Here is a 23,464-nt window from a genome sequence, read left to right as displayed (position 1 = left end):
TAGGCAGGGTTTCCACTCTCAGATTTGGCATATGTATGTGTGGGTGTGTAAGTGTGTATGTTTCCCACCCACTGCCCTACTTTATCAGTCCTGCTGATGTCATTCCCCTTTCAGCACCTTTGGCCAGTTGTCAGCTCAGTAAGCTCTGTAGCATGTGCAATAACTGTGTAACAATGTAGTGCAAATAACTAGATAGACAGGGGTTCTAATCTCAATACTGGCAACTGATTGTGTGGGTTATACTATTTTGAGTTGTGTACCATCCTGTATACTTTCCATCACCCTACTTTACTAGGCCTGCTGATGTCATTCACCTTAGAAGTACCTTGAGACTAGTTGAAATCATGTAAGCTCCGTGGCACATCTGATAACTGTGTAACACTGTAGGAGTAATAATTAGATAGGTAGAGGTTCTAATCTCAATACTGACAATTTTGTGAGTGTGTGTGTGTGTGTGTGTGTGTGTGTGTGTGTGTGTGTGTGTGTGTGTGTGTGTGTGTGTGTGTGTATATGCCATCCACGCCTGTTTACCACCTCCCAATGACATTACTTTATGTAGTGTAGTAACTGCATCTGCCTCACATACAGCATGTTAAACCATTGTGCAGGCCATATCAGTCCTCTGTACAGATGTCTATGGAATATCCAGATGTTTGCAACCTATATGTGGTCTGTGTCCCTTCACAATGCCCATGTATGTGATATTGTTGCCAAATTGGCCACAGTGAGTGTAGTGACACACATGCCAGCATCAGGTATCATACCTGAATGAAACATCATGTTGATACAATGTCTGCTGCCCTATCACTTGTCCAGGCTTGTAAGAGCAGTACATGACTCCACATGCTATTTCTGGTGGGTTATCTCACCACCCATGAAGGCAATCAGAACAGTATGTGTTGTAAGAGGTAGTGTGTTATGTCCCATGCATATAATCTATATGGGGCATGTCATGTGTATGTAGTACTACAGTACATCAAAGTGGATATGTAGGTTTACTAATCTGTCTATTGCCAACTGTGTTTGTGTTACTGAATGCACATCCCCTGTGTCAGTCCTTACTCAGTGTATGCAATGGATATACCATTTTCTCTCCTTGTTCTACCTGGGGAACTCAGGAATACATGCCACAAACATGTCAAACACAGTATCATGCATGTCCTCATCAACTGCATCAGGGTTGAGTGTATGGGAAAGAAGTGGCAGAGCCAACAGGTGTTGACAGGTGAATCTGTTGCAGTTAATGTAATGGCTATGCTTGTGAGGGGCCTACTGACAGTACTGCAGTAACCTGTTCTGTATTTATGAGCCTGTGGTATTGCACAATACTGAGGTGAAATCTTTGAAGGCTACCTGTCTGTGACAAGGGGTATTTATGCAAGGTCACACTGTCTGACAACCCTCACACACTGTTGCATGCATGCACACCTAGTACATGTAAATATAAAGCTGTACCTTGCCTATCACATGGTCGGTGTATTCCCACTCTGCCATACTCTCTCTTGGGAATGTCTACAGGACCACAGCCAACAGACACACAGACACCTGGAACATAAACAGAATATAGCATGTCAGACTACATTCAGTAGTGGTACTAACAGCAATAAGGTATCCTGGCAAATAAGGTACATATGCCTGTATGTGTACCCATAACAAATGCAAGTAGACAGCACCTTACACAGTATTACATAGCTACACTGTACTATATTCACACTGTGCATCAAACCCATATTAGCGTGTCCCTGCAATGATGTTATAGATGACAGGGATGTGGCACAGGTATCATCATATGCACAGGGTGTGGTGTGGGTATGTCATAGGCCTAGGCTGGGTCATATGGTTGACATCATGTGTGTGTGTTTGGAGGGGTATCCAATAGATGGGCTTTGCAGAGGTGCTGTGTGTGTCTTGAGGTGAACTGCCTGTGATACAGATGTGTGTGTTTATGTATGCACGCAGTCACGCCATGTGGCTGCCCTACACAGGGGTATGTTGGACAGCTGTGGACTGTACATGGCAGGATGTCCATTTCACCATCTCTGGCTACTGACACAGGAACTGGTCCTGCCAGGGGTATCACTGGCACCACCAGGCCCAAGGCCAGATGCAGTACTGCTTCCTGATGGTGATTGCTGTCTGCTGGATCTGTGTCCCTGATGGGATGGACCAGGACCACATGCCCATGGCCTACTCCAGTGTGATGTGGACAGCAACCCCCCTTTGGTAGTGTTGGTGTCACTGCCACTATGGGAGTGTGAAGGGGCATAGCCCCGTAGACTCTCAGCTGTTGTTGGTGCTGACCAACATCCACATGGCCAATGCCCATCTTCCATCACATGCTCTAGCACAGACGTGCCATGGTCGAGGATTGCCAAGGTCTCACACCTCTGTCTATTCATGACTTCAGTATTTTGATGTGTGGCCTCAACAAGGTCATGTATGTTGCCATGTAAATCAGGAAGAGTTGCATCCACCACCCTGAGTATTTGTCTGGTGTGGCATTCACTACATGCCTTTGCATCCATGACAGCCTAAAACATGCTGCTGGTGGCACCTTCTGTGGCACTTGCAACAGTGCCTTGATGAGCAGCAGTCCTCCTGTGAGCACCCCTGTCCTTCTGCCTGTGTGGGACCTCATCTGCGCTCTGGCTAAGGCCAGTGTCTACACTCACACCTGCCATAGTCACCACACTAGCCTGTTCCATGCCACCATCTGCCAACTGTTTGTCATCTGTGGCCACTGATGATGGGGTATGTGTGGGCATTGTCACTGTGTACAGGAATGGTGTCGACTACAGTGAGATGCCAACCAATAGCACAGATTCAGCCCCTGACAACCCCACCTGTACCTCACTATTCCTATCATCATTGTCAGAGACGGCAGAGACAATGACATCAGTTTCCAAGTGGGAAGGACCCTGAAACCCATCACCACCTGGGAGGGGAAGACAACATATGTACATAACACCTGCACTTTGTGGTTGGCTGGTGCACACACACACACCCACACACACCCACACACACACACACGTGCATGTGCACACACACACACACACACACACACACACACACACACACACACACACACACACACACACACACACACACACATACACACACTTACAGGTGAGGTGGCACAAATCTGTTACACAGACCTCACATTACTCAAATGGTGACATGCATGACACACGGCCCTCAACATCATGCATTGCAACCAGTTTTACTACATGTAACTAACAATATAGATCTCTGGGATACACGAGTAGTGTTAATAGGTGATGGCCCTTCCCCAGCACAGACTGCACACATGTACACATCATTACTGTGCACCTGTATAGCACAGTGGCAAGTACTATAGAACATACCTCACAACTGTACAGATCCTTGCAGGATGTGTAGATGTCTGGCTCATATATTTGCTCTGTTTCTCATAACCCCTATGATTGTCTGATACATAATTTGGATGATCCGAAGAGTGACGCCACTAATTAATTACATACATTTGAGTTTCAGACCTCCAAACCAAAAGTAAATGTATGGTCACACAATTCCTGTTACACCACCAACCTTCTCAGCATACAGTGGATATGATAAGTGTACACAACCCTATTAACATGCCATGTTCTTGTAATATATAAAATGAGACCGCAATAATGCATTCAAATATATTACCCACCTTTCTTGTGAGATATGACCTGTGCAATCCAATTGATAAACAAATGTGTTACCTGTAAAATATAATGAATGAAATACGTACAATATGGTGGCTGCATAAGTGTGCACACCCTTAAAATGATACTTTGTTGAAGCACCTTGTAAGTGACTTACAGCATTCAATCTTCTTGGGAAGATGTCTATCAGCATGGCACATTTTGACTTGACATTATTTGGCCACTCTTCCTTGCAAAGGTTCCCCAACTCTGTCAGATTGCAAGGGCAGCTCATGTGCACAGCTCTCGTCAGGTCACACTGGAGTTTCACTATTGGGTTTAGGTGTAAGCTCTGACTGGGCCAATCCATAACCATTAGTGTGTTCAGGTAGAGGCATTCTTAGGTAGCTTTGGATGTATGCTTCAGGTCCTTGTCATGTTGAAGGCTGACATTACTCCCCATCCTCAACATTCTTGCAGACACCTGATGAATGTGGGCCAGATGTGAGGGTTATTCTGAACTGTTCAGAATTCCACCACCATAACTACAGGCCAAGTTCTCGCTTTAAAACAGCATCCCTACAGCAGGCCAATGCCACCAGCATGATTCATCATAGGGATGATGGCCTTCAGGTGAAAAGAGGTGTTGCTTGTGCATCACACATACCTTTTGGTATTGTGGCTGTGAGGTTAATCCATAGTCCCATGACACCATAGCACATTTTCACACATGCCTTTGGGAGACTTGATGTGCTGTATTGCAAGCTGTATCCACCCCCTGGATATTTTTTGGGGTGGGGAAATGCTTCCATCTTTTTACCCTACTCCATAGGCCAGACTTATGCAGAATATGGGAGATTGTTCTCACATGTAGTACACAACATCAATACTTGCAAGAGATTCCTGCAACTCCCTCAATGTTGCTGTATGTCTCCTGGCAGCCTCCCTGACCAGGTTTGGACATGTCTTTTCATCAGTTTTGGAGGGACGTCAGGTTCTTTTCAACTGTTGTCCCATATTCAATCCAGCTTTTGATGACTGTCTCCACTGTATTCCATGGTGTATTCAATGCCATAGTAATGCTGTTGTACCCTACTCCTGAGTGATACCGTTCAAATATAAGATCCCTTTGCTGCTTTGTAAGCTGTCTGTAAGCCATGGCTGTTGCTGTTGCAGGCAACTGAGCAAATGTCATGAATATCCTACTTGGACAGCAGACTGTGCATGGAGGCTGACATCGTTTACCATGTGGACATGGTCATCCCACAGGGCAGTCCTATCCCATAGATGTTGCTGGCTCCAGCCAAACATTAGTGCATGGTTCTGTAGTATGCCTCTGTGACTATGTTTGTCTCAGCAGCTGAAAATCTTGCCCATTGCTGATGCAACATTGCACCTGGAAGACATAAACAGGGAAACACATCACAGGATCTTATACATTTGACAACAATATATACAGAACCTGCACATGTACATTGAATACCAGTAGCCACCTCTCACAATCACACCATGCCCCTGTAATCTATCAGCACAGTAGCAGCTTGAATTGCACTCCTAGTCCTGATATGTCATATTCCCCCAATGTGGGCCAGTTGATTGTATAATCCTCTATTCCTCATTCATGTCTGTGTAGAGGGATGACATTGGCCATCTTCCATGCAGATGGATGGTGCTGAGGCTTGGTGTGACTACAGTGTGTAATGGAGCTGGGAGGACATGCCTGAGTTCATGTAGGATGCGGACAGGAATGTTATCATGCCTAATGGATACTTATGTTTGTTTCCTTTCAGTAAGCAATAAGTACCTGCTCACTGGTGATGAGGGGAGGGGTGCGGGTGCTGTGCATATCCACCTATAGTGATGCTGAGCCGGGGGGGTGATGTTTTCCCTAACCCTATCTGCAGCAGGTTGGCTATAGCTATGTTGTGTGTGTATGTGGTCTGACTGACCATCGTTACAGGTTGGGTTGGTTTATTGCCTCTGAGATTGCAGACAATTGGGAAGATGGCCTTGTGACTGGCCTTGGTGGATGTTTCTAATTTGTACTCCTAGTTAGCCTTACAGTAATCCACCTGTGACCCTATATGCTTGTTCAGACAACAGCTGACTTGATGCCAGTTTGGTGCCTGCTCCTGCTTTGCCCTGTACAGCCAATGTAGTGACCAAGTCTATGGTTTGTGCATTGCTGCTGTCCAGCAAAGGGGATTACTCTACTTTGGTGGAGGCAGGTTTTACAAATAATGTTTTGTGAGTCCATACAGCTATGCAGGTGTTCATATAGCTGTTTGTAGTAGATGTGGACACAAAGTCATAACACAGTTGGACACCTCTCCAATTTCAAACTGATAATCATGCTTATTGTAGAAAACATGGCTATGTCAGGGAAATGCAACAACCAGTAGCTGTAGAAATGTCACTCTGTTGGATGCACGGTAACTAAGATTACACATGTGTACAACATGTACATCTTATTTAACTGACATTTTGCATTCCATGTCTGTTGTCATGAGATAGCCAGATACACCTACTCGTGCTGACATGTGCACAGGTAATACCTGATATACATTCCTGTTCTATGTCAGTATGGAACATTGTATTCACACTCTTGCTGCCTAGTCATCCCTCTCAACCCAGAGCAGGACATCTCTAAGACACCACACATACATGGGGGCAATGAGGCAAAATTAGTGACACTGTCTTAATATTGCTGTAACACACTTGAGTCATTCAATAGCACAGTAGCCTTTGCATTGACAGGCATAACTTGGAGGATGTACAACACTCATATGACAGGAAGAGAGGAGAAAGGCTAGGAGTGTGGCAGTGAGGGTAAGAACTTTTAATGTTGGCAGCATGACTGGTATACGAACAGAGCTAGCTGATATGATGGCCAGGGGAAGGTTGATACATTGTGTGTGAAAGAGACCAGATGGAAGGGGACTACAGCTTGGTGTATGGGAGGCAGGTCACAATTATGCTATCATGGTGTGGATGGGAGGACAAGGGGAGTAGGTGTTATCCTGAAGGAACAGTATGCCGAGTGTTTTTGGAGGATGACATGAGTGTCTGATAGAGTGATGTTTATGAAGCTGGAAACTGATGGTGCAATGATGACTGTTGTTAGTGCATATACTGCGCAAGTTGGTTGTGTGATGGATGAGAAAGAGAAATGCGGTCACTTGGATGACGTGGTGAAGACTGTACCCAAGGATGACAGTGCGGTGATTGCACCAGATTTCAATGGGCATGTTGGTGAAGAGAACAGAGGGAATCAGGAATTGATGAGTATGTATGGTGTTAAGCAAAGGAATGCAGATGGTGAGATGGTAGTGGATTCTGCAAAAAGGATGGACATGGCTGCCGTGAATATGTACTATAACACAAGGGATGAGCATAGAGTGACATACAAGAGGGGAGGAAGATGCACACAGGTGGAATATATCCATTGTAGGAGGGCCAGTTTGAAGGAGATTGGAGACTGTAAAGTGGTGACAGGGGAAAGTGTATGCAGGCAGCATAGAATGTTGGTCTGTAAGATGACGTGGGTGATCAAGAGGAGGAGGATTGTGAGGGCAGCACCAAGAATCATATGGTGGAAATTGGAAAAGGTTGATTGTGAGGTGGAGTTCAGGGAAGAGTTAAGACAGGCACTGTGTGGCAATGAAGATTCACCAAATATCTGGGTAAGTACCGCAGAGCTAGTAAGGAAAATGGCTGGATAGTTGCTTGGTGTGACATATGGATTGAGGAAGGAGTACAAGGAGACCTGGTGGTGGACTGAGGAAGTACAGGACAGTATACAGAGAAAGATGTTGAAGAAGAAGGAGCTGGATTGTCTGAGAGATGAGGAAAGTAGACAGGTGTATAAGGAGATGAGGTGCATGGCAAAGAGAGATGTGGCAAAAGCTAAGGATGAGCCATATGAAGAGTTGTATAACAAGTTGGATACTAAGGAGAAATGAAAGGACTTGTACCAACTGGCTAGACAGAGGGACTGAGCTAGGTAAGATGTGCAGCAGATAAGGGTGATAAACGATAATGAGAGAAATGTACTTACAAGCAAGAGGATTGTGTTGAGCAGATGGACAGAGTAGTTTGAGAGGCTGATGAATGAAGAGAATGAGAGAGAGAAGGTTGGATGATGTGGGTATGATGAATCAGAAAGTGCAACGATTTACCAAGGAGGACGTAAGGATAGCTATGAAGAGGATAAATACTGGAAAGCCTGTTGGCCCACATGACATACCTGTGGAAGCCTGAAGGTGTTTAGGGGAAATGGCAGTGTTGTTTTTAATAAGACTGTTTAATGATATCTTGGAAAGTGAAAGGTTGTATGAGGACTGGAGATAAAGTGTTTGTGTACCATTTTAAGAATAGAGCTGATGTGCAGAGCTGTAGTAACTACAGAGGTATAACATTGATCAGTCACAGCATGAAGTTATGGGAAAGAGTAGTGGCAGCTAGGTTAAGCAGGGAGGTGATGAGTAGTGGTCAGCAGTATGGTGTCATGCCAGGAAAGAGCACTACAGATGTGATGTTTGCTCTGAGAGTGTTGATGGAGATGTACAGATGAGGTCAGGAGTTGCTTTGTGTCTTTTTGGACTTAGAGAAAGCATATGACAGGGTGCCTAGAGAGAAGTTGTTGTATTGTATGAGGAAGTCATGAGTGACAGAAATATATGTAAGAGTGGTACAGGATATGTACAAGGGTAGTGTGACAGTGGTGATGTCTGCAGTGGGAGTGACAGATGCATTTATGGTGGAGGTGGGATGACATCAGAGATTAGCTGTGAGCTCTTTCTTATTTGCAATGGTGATGGACAGGTTGACAGACAAGGTCATACAGGGGTCTCTGTTGACTATGATTTTTTGCAGATGACTTTGTGAACTGTACTGATAGTAGGGAACAAATATATCAGAACCTGGAGAGGTGGGGATATGCTCTAGAGAGGAGAGGAATGAAGGTCAGCAGCAATATGACAGAATATCTGTGTGTGAATGAGAGGGAGAATAATGGAATGTTGAGGATGCAGGGAGAAGAGTTGGCAAAGGTGGCTGTGTTGAAATGGTTGGGGTCAACATTTCAGAGTAATGAGAACTGTGGATGACAGGTGAATAAGAGAGTACAGGCAGGGTGGAGAAGAGTGTCTGGAGTGGTTTTTGACAGATGAGTACCAGTAAAAGTGAAAGGGAAGGTCTACAAGAGGGTAGTGAGACCAGCTATTTTATATGGGTTGGAGACAGTGGCATTGACAAAAAGGCAGGAGTCAGAGCTGGGTGTGTTAGAGTTTTAGATGTTAGGATTTGCACTGGGTGTGATGAGGGTGCACAGGATTAGCAATGTGCATATGACAGGGTCAGCCCATATTGGACCATAGACTAGATCCAGGCCTGCTGAATCTAGCTTTGTTTGTATGCTTGTTGTTTGTTTGCTTGTTATTTCCCTGAAATGCTAATTCCACCTAAAACACGGCTTTTCAGCACTTCTGTGGAACCTTAGTGATATCTGCATTGTTTACTGTACTTATTTCCTAGTTTCACTTGGAAGAAAGTTACTGTTTGTCATTTTTGCATTTAGGTTACCTGTAACACATTGCATTTAAGTTACCTGGCACTTGCTCACTAAGTCAGCACTAAAAATTTAAAAGCACTACACCCTCACAAACTCCCCTTGAGTACCTTGTTCCCCACTGGCCCTTTTTTTCAATTATAAAGGAATTCCCAATACTATTCTAGCATGTCCAAAGGTCAGTTGTCAATCTCCTCTCCGGTCCAGCTGATGAATCTGGGAATCTTGAGGCAATATTACAACTGCCTCATGTACACAGACAACCCTCTCCTCCTCCCAGCAAATGCCAACACATGTGAGAGATGCAACCATATAGCCAAACTGGAGGCTAAGCTCTCTCGACTCAGTACTGGCATAACCAGTCAGGAGGAGAAGGAAGCCACACTCACTACAATTCCAGTCTCACATAGACCTATCACGACTGCAAACCAAACACATAAACACACAAAAACATACTCAGAGACTCTAAATAAAAATCTGCCTAAGCAGCAGTGACCTCCAAAGCAGAGACCCAAGCAACCGCTACCCCAAAACAAAACACGTGCAACACATAGCTCACAAAGCCAATGTGCCAAACAGTCACAGCCCTTAAGGCTAAACAACACACCTGATACACATGTAATAGGTGAATTTATCGTCAGGCACACTGACGTCCCGCTCACCAGGCTGAACAAGGAGAAGGTCACGGTGAGCTGCCTGTCGGGCGCTAGGATCTGCCACATAACACAAGCACTCAGGTCACTCCAAGGCAAGTACAAATATGACTCAGTCATTGTCCATGCTGGTGTGAATGACCTGAGACGTACCTCCCTAGACTACATGAAAAGAGACATAGAGGAGCTCTCTGAGCATGTAGCCCAGGCCGGCATGACTCTGAACTTGAGTAGCATCTTACCCTCACCAAGAATGATGCCACAATATGAAGACAAGATGATCAATTTCAACAATTGGCTTAGGTATTTTTGTCATTCAAAGGGGATCCAATGCCTGTCAGCCTGGGATGACATGCTTGACAAGCCACGTTGCTTTGCTAGGGATGGCTTGCAGCTGTCACCCCTGGGCTTTTGGATATTGGCAAAGGCTCTTGCTAGCCTCATAGTGCTTTTTTTTAGGCAAGGCTCAAAAGACAAACCCAGCTCCACAGGTATCACAAGGGATAACAAACTAAGAGTAATGCTACTCAACGCCAGAAGTCTAAACCTCAAGATGCATGCACTCGAAACTCTCCTTAGCATGGAGAACATCGATATCTGTGCAGTAACAGAAACCTGGTTTAAGGCTCCCGAGAGCACCCCAGCACTACCAGGTTATACCTCATACCATGCTTTTTGGCCCCAAAACTTGGAGTGAACCACAAAAGGAAGTGGAGTATCAATATTCGTCAAAGATATCCACACCTCTAGGTTGGTGGCACAGCATGAAGCATCAGAGACAATCCATGTGCAACTAACAGTGGGTAAAACTGCCTTCCAGTTTATAGCCTGCTACAGACCACCCTCCCAAACCCAGGAACCCCACTTGGCCTTCCTGAGAACACTGGAAAATATGAAGGTCTCTCCAAACACCATTATATTGGGTGACTTCAACTACCCAAACATGGACTGGGAGCATTACTCTAGCTCCAACACCCTAGCCCAAAGGTTCCTAGAATTTATAAACTCAAATGCTATGGAACAACTTGTTACCACTCCCACAAGAGGGGAAAACATACTGGACCTGATCATCCCCAACATGGGGACTCTATGCTCCAGACCAGAAGTGTATCCCTCACTGGTAAGATCAGACCATAAACTAATCTCACTGGATATTCACATCCCGACCCCACCACCTGCCCAGAAAACCACAGTGAAAAACTTCTCTAAAGCAAATTTCACACTCCTCAAAACCAAGGTGGAATCCTTCAAAGCCCCCGGGCCTGTGGAAAATACGGCCCAGACCGCAGAATAATTTATAAACGCATTCTATGAACACCTTCAGGAATGCATGGATCATCACAATCCCAAATAAAACCAAGACCCAATCCTCCAAAGGCAGACATCCTGTCTGGTGGATCCCAGCCATAAACAAACTATACAATAGAAGGAGGAAGCTACTACATGATAGAGCAAAATCCCAAAAAGGGAAGGCATCTCTGATCAGTATTAGCAAAAAACTACGGGCACTCATAAAATCGTCTAAGGCCAGCTTCAAGTGAAAAATTGCACAGGACACTAAGGATAATCACAAGGCTTTCTTTAGTTATGTTAGGAACCTGGGTGGGAATTCCCAGATATGCTCAGAATTAGTCCAAAATGACAAAAAATACACCGAACCCACAGACATTGCCAACATCCTAGCTGACAGGTTCAGCACAAACTTCTCCCCCCCCCTCCCCAGCAAAAGGGCAAATATCTATCCCAACAGAGTGCTGCTCCCTGACATCTCAGATGCTCAGGTAAGAGACGCCCTCTCCAAAGCATAAAACACAGCATAAATGGGACCAGACGATGTCCTGGGCTGTGTCCTACGTGAACTCCAAGAAGAGCTAAACCCAAACATAAAACTACTGTTCAATCTCAGCCTTACTACAGGATATGTACCCAAAGAGTAGCATACAGCAACAGTGGACCCTCTCCACAAAGGTGGTGCCTCAACGGATCCTGGAAACTATTGTCCCATAAGCCGGGCTAGCTTGGTCTGCAAAGCTATGGAAAGGATCATCATGGACCTCATAAAAAAAGATATTGGGGACCTACAGACACTGGATCCTACCCAGTTTGGCTTTGTTAAGGGCAGATCCTGCCTCTTAAATCTGGTCGATTTCTTTGAAACAATCACCAAAGCCATTGACGAGGGGAAGGTGGTCCACACAGCCTACCCGGACCTTGCAAAAGCTTTCGATACAATACCCCACTCGGGCATTATAGATAAGCTCACCAGCTTAAATATAAACCCCTATGTCACTAGATGGGTTGCAAACTGTCTCAAGGACAGAACCCACATGGTTAAAATTGCTGGAGCCATGTCAGACTCCAAACCAGTTACAAGTGGCGTCCCACAAGGCTCAGTCCCGGGACCTCTCTTGTTCGGTATTTATTTCTTGGAGGTACAGGCCAACATGGAAGGACTGTGGCTGACCAAGTTCGCAAATGACTGCAAACTGGGCACCATAATCAACTCTCCAGCCGACACAAGCATCTTCTAAAAGGGCCTCATAGAAACAGACAACTGGTGCCAGAGCCATGGCCTCAAGCTAAACGCTAAAATGTGAATAGTCATTCCCTTTGGCAAAAACAAAGTGCCCACAAATTTCCACATAGGTGGTAATCCATTAAGTACAGAAGAAGTAATTAGGGACCTGGGGACCCAAGTTGATAGCAATCTCTCATTTGACAACCACGTGGCCAAAGTGGTTAGAAAAACATTTTATATAGCCCACCTAATCATGAAGGGATTCACATCTAGATCAGGGGAGGTCATCGTGCCTCTTTACTCGTCCCTCATCAGGCCCATAATTGAGTACAATGCCCCTTTTGGGATGTACCTTACCAGACACCTGCAGCAACTGGAAAGACCCCAAAAGTACCTCACCAAGAGGATCAAAGGGCTTAAACAGATGCCATATGCTTCCCAGTTAAAGAAACTCCAGCTCTACTCAGTGGCATACCGTCTGCTCAGAGGCAATCTGTGCCTGATGTATAAAGCCATGTCCAACCCGGAAGTAATGGACATGCTGCACCTCAGAAAATCCAAATCCCATCGAGCTACACACTCGAGAGACTTGAACCTCAGCACTGAAATAAATAAGACATGCTGGAGGGACAGATTCATAACCCAGAGGCTCCCTTCACTCTGGAATAAAATCCCAGTCCAGGTTAGGCAGAGTCCCTCATTGACTCTCTTCAAGAGGAATCTTGATGAGTGGATGGGAGATCGTAGGTTTACCCCGGGTATCACTTCTGTGTCACTGTTAGACAGAGGCACAGTATACTAACCTCGAAAAAGGGCATAGCAAAATTTATTTAAAATGGGTGGCGAAAGCCAAACACACTCTGGCTAGGCTTATAAATGCCCTAGGGCAGATAGCCTAGTATGAACCTATGAACCTATGAACCTATGAGACAAATCCAGATAGGCAAGATTGCATCAATTTGGACGTGCTGAGGAGAGATGCTGAGTATATTGGCAAAAGGATGGTAAGGATGTAGCTATCAGGTAAGAGCAAAAGAGGAAGGCTTCAGATAAGGTTCTGGAAGTGGAGAGAGAGGACATGCAAGTGATTGGTATGACAAAGCAAGATGCAGAGAACAGGCAGAAATGACAACAGATGATCCACTGTGGCAACCTCTGATGGGAACAGCCAACGGAAAAAGAATGAGATGTTGTAATGTGTCAGTCTTCACAAATTTGGCATGGATTTGCCAGACATAACACAACTCTATGAGTAAATGACTACAAATATGAGTAATACTTATGGTCAGTGTGCATAACACTGGACAGTTACATGGTATGAGCTCAGTATATTACATGCAGTTTAACACATACACATCTGCAAGAGTACTTTACCATGCAAATACCATGTATAGGTCTCTCACATTTCTGAGACAAACAAGTATATCATAGTTGTATTCACAAGTCAGATATGGATATGTATGACATCCCAGTAGTTGGTCTAGCATTGTCGCAGTCAGTATTGTTCAACACATACTCCAGTAGTAGTCATATATGAGCCACCCTTTCCTGGGGTGACTCAGGGGCCTGACATACGATCTATGTCACTGCAGACAGACCCAGATGTTATGGCCATTGGTTCTGATCAGCAATATATCAGGACAGCAAGTCTTGTTGATATATATATATATATATATATATATATATATATATATATATATATATATATATATATATATATATATATATATATATATATATATATATATATATATATATATATATATATATATATATATATATATATATATATATATATATATATATATATATATATATATATATATATATATATATATATATATATGTTAAACTTCCTATTTCCCATTATTACTTACCTACTGCTTATCCATTTTGACATTGCTTATTTTTTCACCAAGTGTAGGTGGTTATATCCTGCTGTTGTTTTCACTGCCCCCCCTCTCTCTCATGGATGCAGGGTGTACATCTGTTTTGCATAAGCAGCAGCTTGCCTTTTTTAGGCAATGCTCATGAGCAGCTGATGGCCTATGCACCAATTGGTGTCCCCCACTTGATAATTGCATGCAGAACAGCTGTGTTGTTATTCATATAGCATATGGCATGGCAACACATTCCTCTAATTGATTACTTCATGTGGGAGTTGGCCCTTTTCCTTGCCAGTGAGGAGAACTTCATGGAGGTGTGTGAACAACAGCATCACAGAGTGCATTTGGAAATACCACTTTCAACCATAACTGTGGGGACAGGCCAACAAAATGGGGGAAAATGTTTCAGACATAGGGACCGAATATAAGTATTGCTGTTGCGCATTTGGATTAATGCTAGTCTAACAGGTTTTGTGTGGACATGGAGTTTCTCCATGATTTTAACTCAGACATTGTTATGTGTTTGACATAACTCTCAGCTGTAGGGCTATCCGCAGCATGGCCAGAGTTTGGACTCCTATGTTTGGTGTGTTCCTCAGACATTTTTTGGTCTGTGGAAAATCAGAAGCATACTCTGGGGATTGCAGTCAGTAACTGCTATTGTCCATTTGTGTTTCTGACCTCATATCCCTGAGAAAAGATATCTTACAACTAACCCTGTTACACCAGCAACTTTCTCAGTTTATAACAGCAATATTTCAAATATGTCCCTGTTTTTGGGCCTCTGTCCCACAATTATGTCAGGCTTTGTCCAGATGTCATGCAGTAAGAGGTTGATAGGTATGGTATCTGATTATTTAGTGGCTTCATTCCTGATATCATCCCAGTGATGTATCAGACTGACAGACATGTTATGCGGGAGAGGCCTTTTATATGAGGGGAAAGCGAGGACATTATGTGGTTCTCTGTACAGTTGAGAGGTCTTTGTATTTCTGGCAGTTGTTGATAGACTGTCAGGGCTGTGTAGCAGTATAGTGTGTATGTTATTTGGCCTGTGTAAGGATGGAGGGTTGATGTATGTGTTATGGCTCCTTTTCTATTGCCTGTACATGCTGCTCCTGTTTCTGGTGGTGTATTGGCTGTATATGTTTGAAGGAGCAGACAGAGACGTGTGCCATATCATGGACAGGCAACATACTACACTATGAATTGGACCAGTATATGTAGGGGGAGTGTGTGAGTGGCAAACATGTTGAGATGTTTTTGTTCACGCAGTCCTTATACTGTACTGCTCCTTTGGCTTACTGGTATGTCACTGTGACTATGGTGGAATTGGTTGTGGGTATGCACTTTCACACTGGTGTCTGTGTTTCAGTGCCTTTACATCACTGTAGTGCCTGATATATTTGCCAATGCATGTGTATTTCCCCCTAGTGAATTTGGGTTAGTGCTGTGTCAGTCTGACTGTAGTCTGGACAATGCTTGATGACATGCTTAGCAGCTGAGTGTAGATTCCCTAATGTGATGTTATGTCCAGATATTTGTAGGATGTACTGTTGTCTGGCCTCCATAGGTGTTGTGCATTTCTGACATATCAGTGGGATGATGTGAGGATTTCAGTCACTAACTAGTGAGAAGTAATTGAGTGTTGGATTTGTGCTATTTCAGTCAATATATGTTAGGACAGACATGAGGGTTTTACTGCAGCAACTGTGACAGCTTATCTACTCCAGTATTTCAGATATGTCCCTATTTTCATGATTTTCTCCCCCCACTTTTTCAGGTTGGTCCATATTCATCGCACTAAGGGGTTCTGAGGCTACCTCTCGAATGTATGGATTGTTGCAGTATGTCCAGGTTTATTGCTCATATTTGTGGTCTGTTCCACAAATTCATTATTTTTATATCCCTGATAAATCACTGTGACGATCTGCAGATTTCAGACAGTAAATGATGACATACAGTTCGGTTTCAGAACTCACATCCTTCAGAACATGTATTCTGCAACAAACCCTGTCACTCTGGCAACATTCTACATTTATAAGAGCAATATTTAAAATATGTCCCTAGTTTGGGCCCATTGTCCCCTCATTTGGACAGCCTTTGGACAGATTTCTTACTGAGAGGTATTGTTGTGAGGTATGACTCCACTACATGCTATGAGTATATATATATATATATATATATATATATATATATATATATATATATATATATATATATATATATATATATATATATATATATATATATATATATATATATATATATATATAGATAGAGAGAGAGATATACTTTTTATATATATTTAGTTTTATATATATATATATATATGTGTGTGTGTGTGTGTGTGTGTGTGTGTGTGTGTGTGTGTGTGTGTGTGTGTGTGTGTGTGTGTGTGTGTGTATCTGTATAAAATGTATGTGTATATCTCTATTTATATTATGTATATATTTTTCCATATATATGCATCTCCATACATATATACATGTGTATATGTATGAATACAAAACCTGACTGATTCTATGGAAACTTTTCCCTACTAGTGAATGCCTCTACTGCATGATATGTATGAAAAAGCATCAGCCATCCTTGCAACTCAAATGGTGTAGTGGTGCATTGCTCAGACTAGGCTGTACAGGGCCCTGTGTTTGAGACTTGGCAAGACTGATTATTTTGTTGCAAGGCAGAACAGCGGCTGATGGAAACAGAGTGATTAAAGCAGTTTTAAACAGTTGTAAGTGGGTTTGTATAATTTTGAGCAATGCTAAGCAATGCCAACACATGGTTAAATGAACATATGCTTAATCTGTTTTGGCTTCACTTAATGACTTTTACCAGTGCACAAATCCGCTTAGCTGAGCTACCTACTGCTTAGCATTCAGGGTTGAGCAATGCTTATACTTGCTAAGCATTGCTAACCATTGCTCACAGTTCATTCTTATAAAATATTTTTATATACATTTCTATATATATTATATTATATTATATTATGATTATAATAATAATATTATAATATTATATCCTTATAATATTATTATATCATATTATATTACATTTTTATATATCTGTTATAAAATATAAAATGTGCTCCCGTTACAGTAGCAAGGGGTGTAACTATACTGTATGGGACACATGTATACATGAGTGGTTTCTCATGTTATATGCACTCACACTTCCATTTTACACCAGCTACACTACTCTGGGTGACAGAAATAACTTACCACATATTTTAATATGAAAATATTACTTTTAACACTGCTTTCCCATGTAAAATTGGATTGCCTGTTGCAGTATCCAAACTTTATATGCCTGCAAACAAAGCTGGAACTCTGACCACTACACTGCCTTCGTTTAGGTATTTGAGCTGTATATTTTTATTTATCTCCTATTGCATATTAATATTATGTTATTATATTAAATGGAGAGTATTGAGGTATTTGGCCATGTCATTGAGGACTGCTGTCATGACATAATGGCATACATTTCAGTTTCAGGCGTGTATTCTTCAGAACATTCATGCTAATGCATAACGTATTTTCTATCAACTTTCTGTCTGTCCTCTGTGGAGATGGGATGACACTGGTGCTCAGGCTGTGGTTTACTGCACTGCTGAATGGGATGCAGCCAGGAATGGTATCAGGCCTATGGAGACCTCTGTTGCCTTTGAGATGGCTTAATGGATCTGCTTCCTGATCATGAGGGGAGGGGGTCAGGTACTGTACATGCACATGTGTACCTATGGGGGGACAGGGGGGTGAAGTTTACACTTCACCTGTCTGCAGCTGGTTGCCTATATCTATGGCATATTTGTATGGTGTGTTATTGACCACCACTACTGAACATATATGTGTGTTGCCTCTGGAATTGCGGACATATGTCTGGAAGGTCTACTGACTGGCCTTGGTGGATGCATCCACTTTGCACTTAAATACAGCCTTAGTGTACATCACCTGTGACCTTATTTGCTTGTGCAGAACAAGGTGACATGGTTGCCCATGAGACACCTGTTCCTTCTTGGCCCGTCCTGCGATTATTTCCACCTATGATGATAGTTGTGTATTGCTGGGGTCCACCACAGACATTCAGCCTACCTTGAGGGGGTTGATGTTGTCCTGTCAGGTATTGCTGAGGCCATACAGCTATGTAGGTGCCCACATAGTATTGTGGTGTGGGCCTGGACACTGCTGCTAGTTCCAACATATAGGACGTCCTTCATGTGGGCCTTGCCCCTTTTCTTTGCCTGTGCAGGGGACATTACAGAGGTGTAGGGGCTACAGCTGTACAGACAGTAGGTGGGAATACCTCACCAGACAGGACATGTGGAGACAGCCCAACAATATGTGGGACAAAGATCCAGAATTCAGTACAGATTGTTTGTCATTAGTGCTGTTATACACACAAAGTGTCGCTAAATTGACAGGGTTCATCTGGACATGCATTTACTGAGTAACTTGACATCTTACAGTGATATTCCTCTGACATAGCTCTCAACTGGCATATTGTCCACTGAGTGGCCAGAGGTTTGCCTGTTATGTTTGGTCAGTTCCTCAAACAACGTCTGTTTTTGTGATGTCAGTAGGATAATGTGGGGATTGCATAAATGTTGACATCCATTGGTGTTCCAGACATCATATCCTTCAAGAATGCTATGTTACATCAACACATGTAACACTGTTATGTGTGATATGTTCCTCTTTCCAGCAACCTGTCCCCCAAGTACATTGTGCATTGTCCAGATGTTCTGCACTACGACTGCACTCCACTTAATTACTGACTGCAAAAATCCACAAGAAACCAAAATGACGAGCAGGAACACAATAAGAGATAGCTTAAAATAAATGAGTGGTTTTATTAAATCCAAATAAAACGTAAGCGCTTTCGGCCAGAGCAATCTCCAGCCTTCATCAGACAAACAGCATGATAGTGTGTATTGCAGCCTTAAATAGTATTAAACAGTTTGTTATACCAATCAAAGCAAAATGCATTCAAAGATTACCCTGTTACCACGGAAACATTAAAGCAGAATTACATATGTAAAATAAATGATGAATTATTTAAGTCGAGTATAAAAGTAATAATACTGAAACTAAACATTTGAAAAGTTTCACATATACTCTATATAAAAATACTATATACATTGCTTCCAATTTGTTGAATAAACAAACAAATGCAAAACATTACTTTAAAAATGAACCAATGGTAAAACCAATTTTACCCTTAAAATATTTCCGAATGAGGCCGGACCCTCTCCAATCTATTTATACATTATTCCAGATGTTAATAGCTGGACATATCTTGCATTAAACCCAAGGTATATATGTATGTTGCACATTATTATAACTCAAGTGATCATATCATCTATTGTATGATAACCACTTGAGCACACATTTAACAGAAAGATTGTCATTTATACCTGGTATAAGATGTGCCCTAGTTCGAATTTGCCACATTAGTTCGTCCATCTCCAATTTAATTTGCCAGGGGCCCCCTCTAATTTTGGGAATCCTTTGTTGCACTATGGCGAAACTGAAAGTGTGGCCTGTACATTCTATAGTATGCTTAGCTAAGGCATTATTTACATCGTGCTTACCTACAGCATACATGTGTTCGTAGATCCTAGTCCTGAGTCTACGCTCCAACTTACCAATGTAAAAAGCTTCACATTGGTTGCAGAGGGCGGCATATACCACTGATTTGGACTCACAGTTGAAAAAATTGTTAGCCCTATATGTCTTATTATTGATAATAAATTGTGTTCCTGCCTTGATAAACTTACATTGACCACATGCACCACATTTGTGCATACCATGTGGTCGATTTGAAGTGGACCTATTAGATGGTCTTTCTAAAATAGTTTTTAGATTTTGGCCCCTCCTGTAAGTTAATTTTGGTCTTGTTCCCAAAATGTTTGAAAGGGTATTATCATGGTTGATAACATCCCAATTTGTATTAATAATTTCCCTAATTTTTAAAAAATCCAAAGAAAAAGTGTGTATAAAAGACACATTATAGTTAACTTTTTCCAAACAGTTGTTCACGATGGAACCCGAAGAAATTGGGATGTCACCTGTTCTAACATTCACCTCTGTTGTGGTTCTAGTCGAAAGTAGGGGCATAAAATAGCCCTCTCTACGTTTGTTAGATACCTCCATAATAATGTTGTTAACTAAATTTATGGGATAACCCCTTGTTAGAAACATGTTCTTAAGTTTGTTGCATTCAGCAAGAAAATCATGGTCATCAGTTACCATGCGTGCTGCCCTTACAAGTTGACCCTTTATTACAGATCTTTTTTGGTAATAAGGGTGGTTACTAGAAAAGTGCAGCAAACTGTTAGAATTACTGACTGCACTCCAGTTATCATCCCAGTGACCCAGCAGATTCCTGGCCATGGTATGTGACAGTGGCCAGGATTTTGGTTCCACACCCTGGAAATTTTGTGGAAATCTGTACATATGACAGTTATGACAGTTATGTATGTCTGACCATTGTGCACAGACTGCCAAGATTATGTAGCAGTGTTGTGTGTAGATGTTTGTTGAGCTGGATAGGGAGAGTAGCAGATGTGAGTGCTATACATCCTTTACCTATCTGACTGTGCATGCTGCTATGGCTGCTGATGGTCTATCAGGTCTGTATGCTTGTAGGGGTGGACTGTAATATGTCCTGTAATACCACAGGATCCCCAGTGCACTGTGATTTTTGGCTAGTATATGTCAGTGTAGTGTGTGACTGACAGTCAGGATATGTCTGTTCAGTTGTTGTACTCTGCAGTTCATTTTGGGTACTGGTATGTTGCTGTGACTGTGGTGCAAATGTTTTACGGTGGACATTTTTCACCACTATCTGCTTTTCACTACAGTTCCATTTCTGTAGTGTATGCTATATTTGAATATACATGGGTAATTGCTCAGAGATGATGTGGGGGAGTGTTGTGTTGGTCTTACTGTGCTTCATAGGGTGCTGCATGACATGTTTGGCAGTTGTTAGGGGATGTCCATTCTGTTACATGACTGTGGCCTAGACACTGTCCAGATGCATGGCTCATATGTTTGGTCTGTTGCCCACACAGTCATTGTCATTGGCTAATCAGTAGGATGCGTTGTGGAATGCAGACAGTGTCTAGGCCTCTGGACAATGTAGATGTATGACCAAGGTAGTTAGCACTGCTAAACCCAGGCCTGTCAAATGTGTCTATGACTGTATGTGTTTATCAATGTATATATGACAGTATGTCATACTATGTATTGTTCATTAACACCCAGTACATCCCCATTACCATACTGTACAAGGGCTTGTGGTGTTCTTCACTTAACAGGAAACTCGGGACACACCTCATCCTAAAAGCTCTGTGGTGTGTACAATTAAGGCCAAACACATATGTAGAAATAAGTACCTAAGTAGGGGTTCTACTCTTAGTGTTGCCAAGTAAGTGTGTGTGTATATGAAGAGATCAACATCAGTTTGCAGAAAATATATGTTCCAGGAGATTATTTGTCTGAGAACTAACTGGCAAAATGTAACATTTCAAATCAATTCTCTTGTGGAAATTCATTCCATCAAAACTAGTAGTGAATGTGTAAATGCCCTCTTCCCCACTGTACAGTGATACTGGAGTTAGTATAGATAGTTGGTTGTGGTTGTTATGGGCACAGCCACCCACATTAGGGTTATTGTTGTGCATATTCCCCTGCTTAGTGTGCTGTTATACTGTACAGTTTATGTTAAGAGGTTAAGTAGTTGTTAATCACACTATGTGTGGTTCTACACCACCCCACACCCTCCAAAGTGGGAGACTGTGCCCCCCACACCAGCACACCTATGTTTACCAACTCCAGGGTTGCACTAAATTAGAGAAGAGGACATATACCCTGCCAGTACCATTGTCAGTGCCATTAAACCGGCAGACTGATTATTTACTGATGTGATGTTTTGGCTATTTGGTCATGGTGGAATTACATAGGCCAAAGTGAGTTCACTGCAAAATGGAGTACATCCATGTGTACAGTATTCTCTGTGTATTGCATCAACACCAAAGCTTGTGTGTGTGTGTGTATTATTCACAAACATTTGGTGTGTGCCACCCAGTACACTTACCATTGTCCACTGTAGAAGAGCTGCTGACATCAGCCACCATGCACTCACCTGTATACACCCTTCAGACCTATCAGTCATGTGGCACATTTAGTAACTGTTATACAGATCTGTTACTTGTGCTCAGCTGTACCTGGGATATGACACAGTCAATGTGTCACCACAGTGCCATACCCCTTGTACAAACAGACAGCATACCAACATCCTGCTGACACATAGACACCTACAACACAAACAGAATACATTAAGGAGACCACAATCAGTCAGTGTTAATAACAGCTATAATGCATCATGGCTGGACAGCTACACACCCTGACGTGTAAGCATTAGACATTCCAGCTGAGAACACGTTAAACAGCAGTACATTGCTAAACCTTAGTACCTTCACCCTGTGCATCAGAACCATATTAGCATGTCCCTGCATTAATGGCATGGATGACAGGGATGTGGCATATGTATCATCATATGCATAGGATGTGTTGTGGGTTTGACAGAGGATTAGGCTGAGCCATTTGCTTGACATCATGTGTGTGTGTTAGGGAGTTCTTTATTAAATGGGCTGTGCATATGTGTGTGTGTGTGTGTGTGTGTGTGTGTGTAGGTATGGAGGTGCCCTAGCAGTGTTGGTGAAGTGTGTGTGTGTATGTATGCACACAGTTCCGTCATGTGGCTGCCCTATACAGGAGTTTGTTGGACAGCTGCATACCGTACATGGCGGGATGTACAGTTCACTGTGTCCAGCCATGGACATGGGAACTGTGCCTGCCAGGGGTTCCACAGGCACTACCAGGTAGAAGCCCAGATATGGTACTCTCCCCTGATGATGACAATTGTCTGCTGGATCCGTGTCCCTGTTGTGACTGGCCAGGACCATGTGCATGGTGCTTGCTGCATTGTGGTGTGGACAGCACCCCCCTGCAATCCTGGTACTGGTACTGCCACTATGGGAGCAGCTGTGAGTTGTTGCACGTCCACATAGACCTCCACCTGTTGGTGTTGCTGACCTACGTCCATGTGGCTGACACCCAACTCCCACAATATGCTCTAACACAGACACCACACAGTCGAGGATTCCCACCATCACACCGAAC

This window comes from Protopterus annectens, chromosome 10.part0 (genome assembly GCF_019279795.1).
Source record: "Protopterus annectens isolate FY-2018-M chromosome 10.part0, PAN1.0, whole genome shotgun sequence".
NCBI lineage: Eukaryota > Metazoa > Chordata > Ceratodontiformes > Protopteridae > Protopterus > Protopterus annectens.
The sequence above is the reverse complement of the archived record's forward strand: the minus strand, read 5'-3'. Positions refer to the sequence as shown.